Genomic DNA, 15,183 nt, shown 5'->3' on the forward strand with positions numbered 1-15,183 from the left:
AGGATTTTGGCGGCGAAAGCCTATGGCAGACAGAGAACACAAAGAAAAAGGTTTGGGCGAAGCTTTTGGACGAAGTAAATTTGGTGTAAAATCAAACATGCTATAATATTCAAGATATGCATATCGATAGGGGGAGCATTCTTTCAAATGCTACTCCACTTGACAATAAACACATCAATGTTTTGTCATCATCAAAATGGGGGAGATTGTTGGCCTTAAGGATTTTTTTAAAAGGTCAATATAATGTTTTGATGATTACAAACCATTAATGATGTTTAAGTACTAATATTTTCATTGAGTGATGTATAGATGATCAATATTCAAACCTCAATAATGAGCTATAAGGTCCATTCCAAGCATTTCAAGCAATGGATTCAAGGAAGCCTTAAAGTTGCAAGAAATCAAAGGCATATCCAATCAAAGAAAAACTCAGACTTCAAAGATCATTCAAGCATTTCAAATAAAGAAAGCAAGTCTTCATCAAGCCTAAACGATCATGGTCAAAGACTTAAGAAAATGGTAGATAGGATGGTGAGAGCTTAAGATTTAATGTCAAAGTATATTTGAATATATTTTGAAGCTCAAAATTATAGGATCATACATATTCATTCTAATTCAGTTTTTAAATGCCTAAAATTTGCTCATAAACTTTATATATGCATTCTTACTTAAGCTACATATAATAGGAAGTGCATAGGACTTAGTTAAATTCATTTTTAGTCTTGCACAACAATAAAGCTGCCTCCATTCAAAGTAGAGCATGCTCCTTTTAGTCCAGTAGCTTATTTTGGCTCGAGAAACAATTTTTTTTCAGAAAAGAGCCACCTCCCATTTTTTAGAGCCGCCTCCATTAAGTGTGGAACCGCCTCTTGAATGCAATATGTTGGCCTAAGGATTTTATCTAAAGGTCAATCTTATGTTTTGATGATTACAAACCATTAATGATGTTTAAGTACTAATGTTTTAATTGATTGATATATAGTTGATCAACATTCAATCCTCAATGATGAGCTAGAAGATCCATTCCAAGCATTCCAAACATTCAAGCAATGAATTCAAGGAAGCATCAAAGTTGCAAGAAATCAAAGAAAAACTTGAACTTCAAAGATCACATAAAGCATTTCAAAGAAAGAAAGCAAGTCTTCATCAAGCCTAAACGATCATGGTCAAAGAATAAAGAAAAGGGTAGATAGGATGGTGGGAGCTTAAGATTCAATGTCAAAGTATATTTGAATATTTTTTGAAGCTCAAAATTATAGGACCATGCATATCATATATCATTCATATGCTCCTATGATCATTAGCAATAGACTAGGAACTTCATTTATATATATTGTCATATGAAATCTTTGCTAAGAAAGAGTTAGTTCAAGTTTGATAAGCTTTGAAAGAACTCATTTTTTAAGCTAGAAATTCTAGGACCATGCACATTAATCATTATATTTATTTTGGTCTCTAAAAAGAAAAGGAAAATGCATTGAATTAATTTTTCATCTTTAAAGCCTTTGTTGCCAAAATTTGGTAAATAACTCTAGGACACAATGCACTTGAAATTTATCATCTTCATATGTCCCTAGACTCTTAGAAACAGGCCTTGAACTTAATTGAATCATTCATCTAAATCCTAGGTGCTAGAAAGATGGATATCTCAAAAGAAGCTATTTTCAGCCTAGAAAATTTCAGACTAGCTTGCACTAAAACTGTTATAACTATTTGTGTAGTTGGAAGTTTTATACAAGGCTAGTGGCATTGGAAAGCTGACTTCGAGCCCTTGAGTTTAGACTCAAATTTCACCTAAATTGGATTAAAAATGACTGAGATATGAGCTTCACAAAATACCTGATTTTGCTCTGCGAAAATTATGACCAGGTTGCACTTAAACAGCCATAACTTTTTCTATGGTTGGAATTTTTGAGCAAGGCTGGTGGCTTTAGATAGCTGACTTCAAGACAATAAATTTAGACTTAAATTTCACCTCATTTGGAGTTTCATGGACTGAGTTATGTCCATTTGAAATCATGCACTTTTTTCTGTCCAATCCAATTTAGCAGCAGCCTTCATAAAGCAAGAGCAGCCTTTATAAGAAATAGAGCCAGCTCTCTCAAAGAATAGAGCAGGCTCAATCAAAGAATAGAGAAGGCTCAATGAAAAACTAGAGAAGGCTCAGGAAAGTAGAGAAGGCTCTACAAAACTAGAGAAGGCTCCATTTTAGAAAAAGAGCCTGCTCCACTTAAGTAGAGAAGGCTCTACAAAACTAGAAAAGGCTTCATTTTTCTATTGAGCCATCTCCATTTTAGAAAAAGAGCCTGCTCCACTTTTTTAATGGAGCCGCCTCCATTTGAAATTGAGCCGCCTCCACTTTTGCAAAGAGCCGGCTCCTTTGAGGGTTTTGAATTACAACGACAATTTTTTTCTGCATTTATTTCCTCTAACCACTTCTAACAGCTATATTGAGCTATGAAATTCTATAAATACAGAGGGGTTGTCTGCTGAATTAGTTGACCATTTTTTTAAGAGACATCATATTACATTGCAAAGAGAGCTTTTGTTCTCATATCTTCTCCTCATCTCTCTCATTCACTCATATACTACTTGAGAGAGCATTCAAGAACATTCATTCAAGTGCATCAAAGAAAGCTTTTGGCTCTACCATTATACAGAGCTTTTGTTCTGGTTATACTCACTCATAGAGCCTCTATTCAGACATCGATCTTTGTCCCATATACAAGCTTCCATAGTTGAATCAGAATGAACTTCAGAGAGCATTTAGTGAGCCTTTGCTGAACTTTTGTTCTAGTATTTCATCAGAGCTTTTGTTCCGTATTTTCCTCATCATCTCTCATGCATTTCATACTTAGAGTTTGAGCTTCACTTGATTTCATATATACTCTATTGTGAGGTTTGATTTGTATCAGTTCTTGAAAGGATTTCTTGTACTACAAATTCTATCTACAAATCTGCTGTAAGCCTAGGAGGAAGAGTTTCTCTTAGCAAAGAAATTGTAAGGGCTGGTGTGGCCTATGTAAAACTAAGAGAGGTGGTCTCTTAGCAAGGATACTGTAAAGGGTTGGTGTGACCCAAAAGGAAGCCTAGGAGAAGGGTGTTCTCCTAACAAGAAAGAGAAGCAAGGTCTTGCTTCAATTGAAGGTTTGCTCTCTACCATTAAGGAGAAGCTCTAAGGAATTTGGGAAGTCTCAAGAGGGATCTTGAGCCGAGGAGTAGGAGTTTTCGAACCTCGCAAAAATCGCCGTGTTATTGTTTGCAATTTCTCTTCCCTTATCTCTTTTACAGTTATTCTAAATTGATTACTTTCATATCTTGTTTATTACATAATTGGTTATACTATTGATTAGAAATTGTACTTCTATAATTTGCGAAAATTGGCCATTGACTCTATTCACCCCCCCTCTAGAGTCAATTCTTGGGTAACAATTGGTATAAGAGCCTAAACTCTATTAAAGGACTTAACCATCTTAGAGCACGATCATAGCCAACAATGGTAGTATGACACTCTTAGAAGGTTATTCCATTGATAAACCTCCTTGTTTTGATGGAAATGATTATATCTATTGGAAAATTAGAATGAGGGCATTTTTAAAAAGTATTGATATTGATGTGTGAAAAGTTATAGAAAATGATGGTCATATCCCAACTAAAGTTCTTGAAGGAAATAAAATTCCTAAGTCGAAAGGGGAATGGGATGAAAATGATCATAGATTAATACAGTGTAATACTTTAGCCATATGCCATCTTTATTGTGCATTAAGCAAAAATGAGTTCAATAAGATTATCTTTTGTAAAACGGCTAAAGAAATTTGGAACTCACTTGAATTAGCCTATGGAGGATCAATTAATGGTGAGGAATCATATATGCCTATGTTTATTGAAAAAGATGCTGTTTCCATCATAAATGAAAATGAATTAGTTAGTGAGATGTATTCTAGTTCTACTAACATTACTAATCATTTGAATTTTCTTAATAGAACTTACTCTTCTTCCTATAGTGAAGTAAATAAAGCAACTCAAAAGAAGAGTATTGCTCTCCAAGCTTCTAGCAAAGAAGCAAGTGACATTAAAGAGTTGGACAAACTTTGTCTCATGGCCGATGAAGATGAGGTAAATTCTAATCATGAATTTTTTGATATAGAAGCCTCTTATAATGAACTAGTTGATGCACATAATGAATTACTTGATGCGTTTAAAGAGTTACATGGTGTGCTAGATAAAATGACTGTGAAATGTTCTTCTCTTAAAAAGGAAAATCACAATCTCTCTCAAAGACATGAAAAAGTCCAAATGGAAAATGATTCTTTGAAAATGAAAAACCATTATCTTGTGCAAGAATTACAAAAGATCCAACTTGAAAACGAATCCTTAAAAAAGGAAAAGGATAATGTACTATCTATAGAGCCACCATCAATTGATTGCGTTTCCGAGTATAATTTTTCAAAGGAAATCATTGATGATCAAAATGGCACTTTAGCAAAGACAACCAAAAGAAAAGAGAACTTATGTTCTATACTTGGAAATTAAAGAGTTGTCTATTTCAAAAATGAGATAAGACATGATCCTCATACTAAAGATGCATGCTTATTGAGAAGAAGAAAGCCTTTGTATGATCACTTTGTCAAAAGTGGTACCCATTCCTTTAAATGCAATTATTGTAAGAGGCTGGGACACACAATTCATGATTGTCCATTTAGAAAGAAGTTGAGGTCAAAGAAGGTTTGGGTTCCAAAAGGAACTTATGTTCCATTGCCTAACTTATATGGACCCAAGAAAATTTGGGTACCAAAAAAAGAATATGCAACCCTTTCTTATAGGGTTACTTGATGGCATCAATCAAGGATTATAAATGATGCATCTATTTGAGAAACAACTTCCAAGCTAATGAAGTTAGTACGATGGATAAATAATTCATTTCTCATTAATTTGCTCTTATATAAAGTATTCAATCATGAAATTCTAAGTATGACGCTCTTGATATGCTACTTGTTCCTAATAGATGTAAAAATGTCTATGTTTTGATATTTTGCATAAAAGTTTTTTTTTATATATGAGTTATGAACATGCTAACAAGAAATGTTTTTCTATCTTTCAAATGATCTTTAGATTAACTATGCCCAATCTTTGTGATGGATTTATTGGAAGATATGCCATAAAATGAAAGCATACATTATCTAATGTAGACCATCAATTCTATTTCATGTGAACCTTATCAAATGTATTAAAGTAGCAATGTATAAAAAGTCATCTATATGCTTTTGTGATCTTAAATGTTTTATCTACTTATTTGTGTCACTTTCATACATATAGTTAATGAGGTTGTTCAACTTGAGGAACAAATCTCATTGGAAGAGCCATCTCATTAAAATGAAGAATGAGAATGTATATTGCTTTCCTAAGGGTTGGAAGTGTGTGGTCTATACAAAGGCTGTTATAGCAAATTGAAAGGGTAAGCCTTAAAGTAAAAAGAAAACCCTTGAAAAGAAAGCTAAATGAGAGTGTCTTGAGAGGCCATATGAACACATGATTTCCTGAGTTCTTAATCAAGAATGAAAACTGAATACATTCTCAGAAATCAGTGAGCAAATGTAAAATACATTGAAGTGATGATGGATGCTTAATAAACTGAAAATCTGGTGCAGTGATTTTACAGCTTTGTCCCTGAGTGCAGAGTTTCTACAGAAACTGGTCTATAACAGATTTTGAGGCTGAAATTATATTATTAAATGAATTGCTTAACCTCTGAGCTTTTGTGAGAAGATGAACCAACAAACTGCAGCAGAGCCAGCTCCATTCGGAGTAGAGCCGTCTCTTTGAAGAAAAGAGCCGTCTCTACACAAGGCAGAGCAGTCTCCACAGATGATATCAAATTGCTTGCTCTCGGGATCTCAAAATTTTTAAGAAAGAGCCTGCTCTATAAAAACAAGAGCCGGCTCCCCAACCTGCATACAAAATTGGAATAGGAAGAGCCGTCTCTAGAAAAAGGTAGAGCCGGCTCCTTCAGTGCTATTTTCTTCCAACTCTCGGGATCTTCTCTGTAGACAATTGAGCCTGCTCAACAAAAAGGAAGAGCCGTCTCTAAAAATTTTCGAGCCGTCTCCACAAAAAATTTAATAGCCGTCTCCACAAATTATCTGAACTGGCTCCACTCATGTCTTCTTATTCTACTTTCTCGCGGCACTTCCTCATTTGAGGTCCTAACAGAATCGTTCCAGAGAGTTAGGAGACTTCATCTTGCTTTGGGCGAATTCTTCCATTTTGTTTGGGCGTTTCCACTGACTAGGGCACTTCTCCATTCTAATCATCACCATTGATATCGGCCACCGTCGAGGTTCAAAGACCTAACTGAAAGCTACGGCAGCTTTGACCACACCTTATATCACCCATAACCTCCGGCAAGCTTCCCTTTATTTCAGAACTGAGAATTTCAGTCCGCCGACGAAATACAGCTATCTCTGTTGATACCGGCGAAAGCTCAATTGAAAATGGGAAATCGAGAACTCGCCTTTGAAGATCAGTGAGCAGAAGTAGTCATTGAAGACTTACTGGTGCTTTTCCAGTGAAGACAGATAGAGCAGCTTCAGCTTCCAAACAGAACGGAGAAACAGACCCATTTCTGATGTGCTCAAGTTTAGACCGGCGAATCTTCAAGCTACAAGACTGAGTTCACAACCAGCATATTTTTTCTGGTGATTGATCCAGAAACTTCATACATTTCTTCCACTGGTAATAGAACTACGAGTTCAGTGGCCAAATCACAAGTTCCCAGCTGCAATTTTACTTTGCCGATGAGACACAACTATCTCCATTATTACCGGTGAGCAGAACCAACTAAACCATACCCAGCAACCTCCACTGTTTCCAACCAAGCTTCATTCACTTCATTAATGTCTGGCAAAGCTCCAAGCTAGCACGATCAAGTAGAAGAAGCCTATAGTAGCAGCAGCATGCTCCAGCTGAGGCGAACATCAGTTCCAATTTGTTCCAGTCCGACGAACTCCATTACTGTGTATATTAGTCCGGTCAAGATCTACAGCAGTTCCAGTAAGCTTTAGTCAAATCTAGCAAACTGTAGAGTATAATCTTTTTCAGCGAGATACATAGTGGCGTCTCAGTCCCGCGAGCCCAAACAAGCAGAATTTCAATCCGGTGAAGTTTCCATTGATCTCGAAACGAAGAATCAGCAAGCTTCACTCTCGGGATCTCTTTGATGTAGTAAGAGCCGGCTCCAAATTTACTAAGAGTTGGCTCCAAGGACAAATACAGAGCCGGCTCCAACAACCTTTGAGCCGGATCCCACAATGCTTCTCTAAGTCTCGGGTTCTTAAGTGCACTGTAAGTTGGTTAGACAAATTTAATTAATCTCGGCACTTCATTTAGAGCATTGTAGTTGACATTTCCAGTAGCAAGAACTCTAGATTGTCTTCATGCGAATTGGGCATCCTAACCAGTAAGTTTCTTTCATTCAATCCACTCAAAGTTTCACATGATCTTAAAAATGATGAGAGAGAGCCGGCTCCTTATAAAACAAGAGCAGGCTCCAAGGAATTTATAGAGCCAGCTCTATACAACATAAGAGCCGGCTCTTATGATGGTTATAAGAATCAGTTTCTCGGCATCTCAAGAAGAACACAAGAACAGGCTCCATCTTTGATGTTAAAATGAGTCTCAGCACTTTCTGTCTTGAGGTCTTGAACTTGAATCACTCCAGAAAGTTTTCCAAAAGCAACAGTGGGTAAGTATCTCGGCTAGAACTCTTGATTGGGCATCTTCACAAGTAAGTTCTCTTCATCATAATTCTCTTTAAAGTTCATGTAACTCTTGCTTTTTAAATGATTTTTAGTAATTAATTTCTAGTAATTATTTTCTAAACTTATCACCTTTAATTCATCATTCCATGAGACCCTTGATTGCAATGTAGCCTTTTTCTTTCACATGTAAAAGACTTATTCTAGCAAGAATTGCTTAGTCTATGGTCTGCAAATTCAAAATTTATGCACAAACTATCATTTGTCCTTTAATTAATCTATTGATCCATTATATATATATCAAATCTTAGAGATATATTGCACAAATTTTGTTATCAAACCCCATTTGTTTTGAAGTTATCTTTGAATAAATTTTCAACATGTGTTGTCTATGGTTCAATTGGACAGAATATTTCAAGATTCTACTGGATTTCCACTTTTAGGCTGAATTTATCCATTTGAATCTTTAAATCTTGTTACATAAAATTTTGTGTTGGGGTTTTCAAGTATAAATTTGTCCTAGCACTCAAATTGACTGAATGTGAAATTTAAACTAGATGGGTTCATTGTTTCAAAATCCTTTTAAGTACCTCTGTTAATCTTCAGTTAAAACTAATTTGAGTCTTGAAATTTTCATTGTATGATAATTGGATTTTTTTTTTTTTTTGTTGGAGAATTCTTTCTGTAATTTCAGTCTAAACTCTAGAAATATCCATGGCTTCTATAGATGTAAAATGAAAATTTGCTTCAAATTTCTTCTTTTTTGTTTAAATCTTTCAAGTTTCTTATGCTCTACTACTTCAAAATATGGTAAGAAACTAGATTTTCCACCCACCTTTTTGAGATGACAAAGGGGGAGAAAGATGTGTGATTCATTATGCTTGTTATGCTTATGCGTATATTGTTTTTCACTTATTTTAGATGCATATTGAAAGGGGGAGTCTTATACACTTTAATGTCTAAAATATTTGTTGTAAAAATCAAGCATGCTATGATATTCAAAATATGCATATTGATAGGGGGAGCATTCTTTCAAATGCAACTCCACTTTGACAATAAACACATCAATGTTTTGTCATCATAAAAAAGGGGGAGATTGTTGGCCTAAGGATTTTATCTAAAGGTCAATCTTATGTTTTGATGATTACAAACCATTAATGATGTTTAAGTACTAATGTTTTAATTGATTGATATATAGTTGATCAACATTCAATCCTCAATGATGAGCTAGAAGATCCATTCCAAGCATTCCAAACATTCAAGCAATGGATTTAAGGAAGCATCAAAGTTGCAAGAAATCAAAGAAAAACTTGGACTTCAAAGATCACACAAAGCATTTCAAAGAAAGAAAGCAAGTCTTCATCAAGCCTAAACGATCATGGTCAAAGAATGAAGAAAATGGTAGATAGGATGGTGAGAGCTTAGGACTATGCATATCATATATCATTCATATGCTCCTATGATCATTAGCAATAGACTAGGAACTTCATTTATATATATTGTCATATGAAATCTTTGCTAAGAAAGAGTTAGTTCAAGTTTGATAAGCTTTGAAAGAACTCATTTTTTAAGCTAGAAATTCTAGGACCATGCACATTAATCATTATATTTATTTTGGTCTCTAAAAAGAAAAGGAAAAGGCATTGAATTAATTTTTCATCTTTAAAGCCTTTGTTGCCAAAATTTGGTAAATAACTCTAGGACACAATGCACTTGAAATTTATCATCTTCATATGTCCCTAGACTCTTAGAAACAGGCCTTGAACTTAATTGAATCATTCATCAAAGTCCTAGGTGCTAGAAAGATGGATATCTCAAAAGAAGCTATTTTCAGCCTAGAAAATTTCAGACTAGCTTGCACTAAAACTGCTATAACTATTTGTGTAGTTGGAATTTTTACACAAGGCCAGTGGCATTGGAAAGCTGACTTCGAGCCCTTGAGTTTAGACTCAAATTTCACCTAAATTGGATTAAAAATGACTGAGATATGAGCTTCACAAAATACCTGATTCTGCTCTGCGAAAATTCTAACCAGGTTACACTTAAACAGCCATAACTTTTTCTATGGTTGGAATTTTTGAGCAAGGCTGGTGGCTTTAGATAGCTGACTTCAAGACAATAAATTTAGACTTAAATTTCACCTTATTTGGAGTTTCATGGACTGAGTTATGTCCATTTGAAGTCATGCACTTTTTTCTGTCCAATCCAATTTAGCAGCAGCCTTCATAAAGCAAGAGCAGCCTCTATAAGAAATAGAGCCAGCTCTCTCAAAGAATAGAGCAGGCTCAATCAAAGAATAGAGAAGGCTCAATGAAAAACTAGAGAAGGCTCTACAAAATTAGAGAAGGCTCAGGAAAGTAGAGAAGGCTCTACAAAACTAGAGAATACTCCATTTTAGAAAAAGAGCCTGTTCCATTTAAGTAGAGAAGGCTCTACAAAACTAAAGAAGGCTCCATTTTTATATTGAGCCGTCTCCATTTTAGAAAAAGAGCTTGCTCCATTTTTTTAATGGAGCCGCCTCCATTTGAAATTGAGCCGCCTCCACTTTTGCAAAGAGCCGGCTCCTTTGAGGGTTTTGAATTACAACGGCAATTTTTTTTATACATTTATTTCCTCTAACCACTTCTAACTGCTATATTGAGCTATAAAATTCTATAAATACAGAGGGATTGTCTGCTGAATTAGTTGACCATTTTTTTAAGAGACATCATATTACATTGCAAAGAGAGTTTTTGTTCTCATATCTTCTCCTCATCTCTCTCATTCACTCATATACTACTTGAGAGAGCATTCAAGAACATTCATTCAAGTGCATCAAAGAAAGCTTTTGGCTCTACCATTATACAGAGCTTTTGTTCTAGTTATACTCACTCATAGAGCCTCTATTCAGACATCGATCTTTGTCTCATATACAAGCTTCCATAGTTGAATCAGAGTGAACTTCAGAGAGCATTTAGTGAGCCTTTGCTGAACTTTTGTTCTAGTATTTCATCAGAGCTTTTGTTCTGTATTTTCCTCATCATCTCTCATGCATTTCATACTTAGAGTTTGAGCTTCACTTGATTTCATATATACTCTATTGTGAGGTTTGATTTGTATCAGTTCTTGAGAGGATTTCTTGTACTACAAATTCTATCTACAAATTTGCTGTAAGCCTAGGAGGAAGAGTTTCTCTTAGCAAAGAAATTGTAAGGGCTGGTGTGGCCTATGTAAAACTAAGAGAGGTCGTCTCTTAGCAAAGATACTGTAAAGGGTTGGTGTGACCCAAAAGGAAGCCTAGGAGAAGGGTGTTCTCCTAACAAGAAAGAGAAGCAAGGTCTTGCTTCAATTGAAGGTTTGCTCTCCACCATTAAAGAGAAGCTCTAAGGAATTTGGGAAGTCTCAATAGGGATCTTGAGCCGAGCAGTAGGAGTTTCCGAACCTCGCAAAAATCGCCGTGTTATTGTTTGCAATTTCTCTTCCCTTATTTCTTTTGCAGTTATGCTAAATTGATTACTTTCATATCTTGTTTATTACATAATTGGTTATACTATTGATTAGAAATTGTACTTCTATAATTTGCGAAAATTGGCCATTGACTCTATTCACCCCCCCTCTAGAGTCAATTCTTGGGTAACACAATAGAGCCGCCTCCACTTTTGGATATAGCTAGCTCCTTCTGGGGATTTGAATTCCAACGAGAATTTTTGCATTTAATTTTCTCCAACCACCTCTAACAGCTATATTAAACTTCATATCTCTATAAATATAGATGGTTGGTCTGCTGAATATTAACACCACTTGAAAGGGAATTCAATAGCCATAAACACTTTCCCTTGAGCATTCATTCATATCACTACATTCTCTCACATCATCCTAGAACTTGAGCTTCATTTATATTATTATCTACTCTAGTTGTGAGCTGAAATTATACATCTTTTCTTTAAGAGAAAAACAATCTTATATTTCACTTAGGGCTAGTTTGGTGTGTAAGAATGAAATGGAATGGAATGGGAATGAAGCTAGGAATTGAATGGAATGGGAATGATGATTCCTATTTTCTTGTTTGGTTGCAAACATGGAATGTGTAAAAATAAAATGATGGTTTCCATTTACTTGTTTGGTTGGACTAAAAATTGTAATGGAATGAACTTATATTGTTTTACCTTTATCATCATTTATATTGTTTTGTCCAAATTACCTTTATCATTAATAAAAAAAAAATTAACTAAAAAATTAGCATCAAAATTTTTCCAATCCCGTGGTTAAGAAAGAGGTCTGTAAGAAGGAAATTGGGGCAAGAGATAGAGAGGAAGTAGAGAGAAGAAAGAAACTGGGCAAGTAAAGTGTTGGAGATTGGGCCAGAAAAGGCAATGGGGAGAATGAAACGATCGAATAAGGGTGAGGACGGATCCGATTTGATCGGCGGCGACAAACGGCAGTGATCTAAGCTCCGTTACAAACTTGATCGATGAAACTTACAATCTAGTCAAATGAAGTTGCCGTGTTCGGCGATGAATCGGCGAGTTGTGGACAGAATAGGCGAGCAATGGTGAGACTGACGACGATCAAGAAGGCGGTGCTGAACTTACCGGTGAGGTGGGTCTGAATTGAGCTTTTGAATCATTGACAAGATGGTGGTGAACTGATGGTTAGCACAAAAGACGGACTGGTGAGACTGACGGCGAGTAAAAAGGACGGTAGCGCTGACAATTGTGTTGCTGGCGGTGAAGCTTTTGAGTATGCTTGGAGAACACCGATAATGGACAAGGACGGCAGCCAGAGAGCTCCACAACGGCGACCAAAAGACCCTCTTCCCAAGTTGGTTTCAGCAATTCTTTCACAAAATCAATGAGAGAAACACAAAAAGCTTCAGTGTTTTTGGGTCTTGTTCACCGTTTGCTTCACTCAGATCTACTTTTGATTTTTTGTTATGTCTTGGTCCATCACTTTGAAGTTCAAGATCTATTAAGCATGAGAGGTGTTTTAAGTGTTGAATATGTTAAATTGCATGTTTAATTAAGTTGTGGTGATGATATATGACCTTGGTTGATTTATCTTTATATGCCTTTTGTTGAAATGCCATGATTTATATTTATTAGAATAAAGAACAAAGCAAGAGAAACCCCCAAAATCCCGAAATCCAAAGGGTGGTTAATTGGAACTTTGCTCCTATCAAAACGTCGGCCTTAACGCACTTATCAACTTTGCCTCAAGCGGCAAAGCCAAATTCTAAATGTACAAGTGTGGATCTTGGCTTGAATTGGTGTAAAAAGAAAAAGAAAATGGGGAGGATAGAAAGTGCCGAAATAAGAGAGTTAGAATGGGTCTGTGATGATCCTAAGTCATTTGTAATGTTTTACAATGATGACGGGTCTCACAGCTTATATATATATATATATATATATATATATATATATATATATATATATATAAATTTTCTTTTATGACCTTTATATATATATAAACACTAAAATACAATACAACTACCCATCCAAACATGTATTCACATAAATATGTATCAAATAAATATGTATGAATGTAATGGACTTGGAAAATAATCCCCATGCTCAACACTCCGGTAGCGGGTCCCATCTGGGACCTCTAGGCTCGAAAAATGAAAAAAAAATGCCGAAATGGCAACCAATGTATTTTCAAGAGTCCTGAACTCAAGAAAATGTCCCAATCAACACTCTGGCACACCCGGCACACCCCACGGTGTTCGGCACTCAAAATGAGAAAAAACAAAAATACCTTCGAAAAAAATCAGAAAATTCTAGAAAATGGAAAATGGCAAAAATAAAAAATATTACAAATACGTGGGTTACATGCGGACATTTCAATGGCTTGGACTTTGATGGCAGTATGGATGATAGCTACGATACGTTTGATGTAAGCTGTATGGGGCAAGTCTTTCACCAGCAATGGAAATCATCTTATTTTCTTGATGATAATCTGGCCGATTTCTTTCGTAACAGGGATCGCTTTCAAAAGGGGCAGGGAGTTGTTAGGAGTTCATATCAATCACATAAACCATGTTTTTGTAGAGATATAACTCAATTCAGCATAATTGAATACCCTTCCCTGCCCCTTGCACGTTTTTTTGGCTTAACAGGTTATTTTACGATTTGCTCGCAAAGTATTTGTGCGGCTTATGATTACATACTAGAGTTTTTTCTAAATCCTAAACATACATATGGTGAAGACCTAAGTACCTTATTGTGCCCAATATTAGAAACAATGAAGCAACATTTCTCAAGCTTTAAGCTTGTTTCTGGAGAAGAACTCGGGAAGGAATTATCGATTGAATTTATTAAACCTCACATGAATCAGGAGCCTGCTTCTTTTCAATGCCAAACTACATTATCTCCATCTAGACCCGGGGTCTTACAAAATGGACGAGATGATACAACCACATTTATCAAACCAACAGCTAATAGTTGAAGTTGATGATATCAACAATGACTGGGATGTTGTTGATGCGAAGCAAAACAATGGACAAGAACAAAATAATGTTCCCATTACTTATCCAGATGAGGCATGCATGAATCACGAACTCGAGTTTTCTCAATGCCAAAGTTCTATACCTCCGCCTAGGCTTGAAGTCCCACATAATGGGTAAGAGACAACACGGCCACATCCACCAAATCAGCAACTAACAGATGAAGTTAAAGTTGATGAAATCAACGATGGAAGGAATGTTAATGCAAATTCAATCGCTTATGAGGAGCTCGAAAAATATTTCGGGAAGAAACTTAAATATGTTGCACAGATTTTTGGTGGTAAGCTTATACACTAATTAAAATTGTTGTTTGTAATCTGCTGTATTTTCTACTTTTGAGTTTTCTTCTAATAGATATAATAGTTTTATTCTTTTGTACTTGCAAATTATATGAGTTTTTGTTATTGAATTCTTATTTTTGCAGTGAGCCAATCTACATTTACGCGTATATGCCGAGACAATAAAATTGATCGCTGGCCGCAGAGTAAGAGAAAAAAAGGTTGAAAACTCTCCCTCGAGACAAGAACCTCCATGTTTTGATTTGCCTACTAAGAAACTCGTGGCTCATCACATGACTCCACTTGTAAGACCACCACCAGAAGCAAAGACGATGACTATAAAGGCAACCCATGTAAATGATCTGGTAAAGTTTCAACTACCTTTTTCCATCAAGAATGGTGGAGTTAGAAGAGGAAGTCTCCAAGAGGTTGAAGTTCCATGTTGAAACTTATAAGATCAAATATACAGATGATGATGGCGATCGGGTTTTAATAGCCTACGACAGAGACTTGCAGGATTGTATGAATGCTTCCAATTTATTGGGCATGATTACAATCAAAATGTTCATTGAGTCAATTAACATAATATCTCATTCAACCTAACTACTTGTGCATGTATGCTCCTAACTATGTGTTGATACCAAGTAATCAAATTATTCTTCAGTATGTA

The sequence above is a fragment of the Cornus florida genome, unplaced genomic scaffold (genome assembly GCF_030987335.1).
Source record: "Cornus florida cultivar Cherokee Brave unplaced genomic scaffold, ASM3098733v1 CherokeeBrave_3.0.0_Hap2_Chr03, whole genome shotgun sequence".
NCBI lineage: Eukaryota > Viridiplantae > Streptophyta > Magnoliopsida > Cornales > Cornaceae > Cornus > Cornus florida.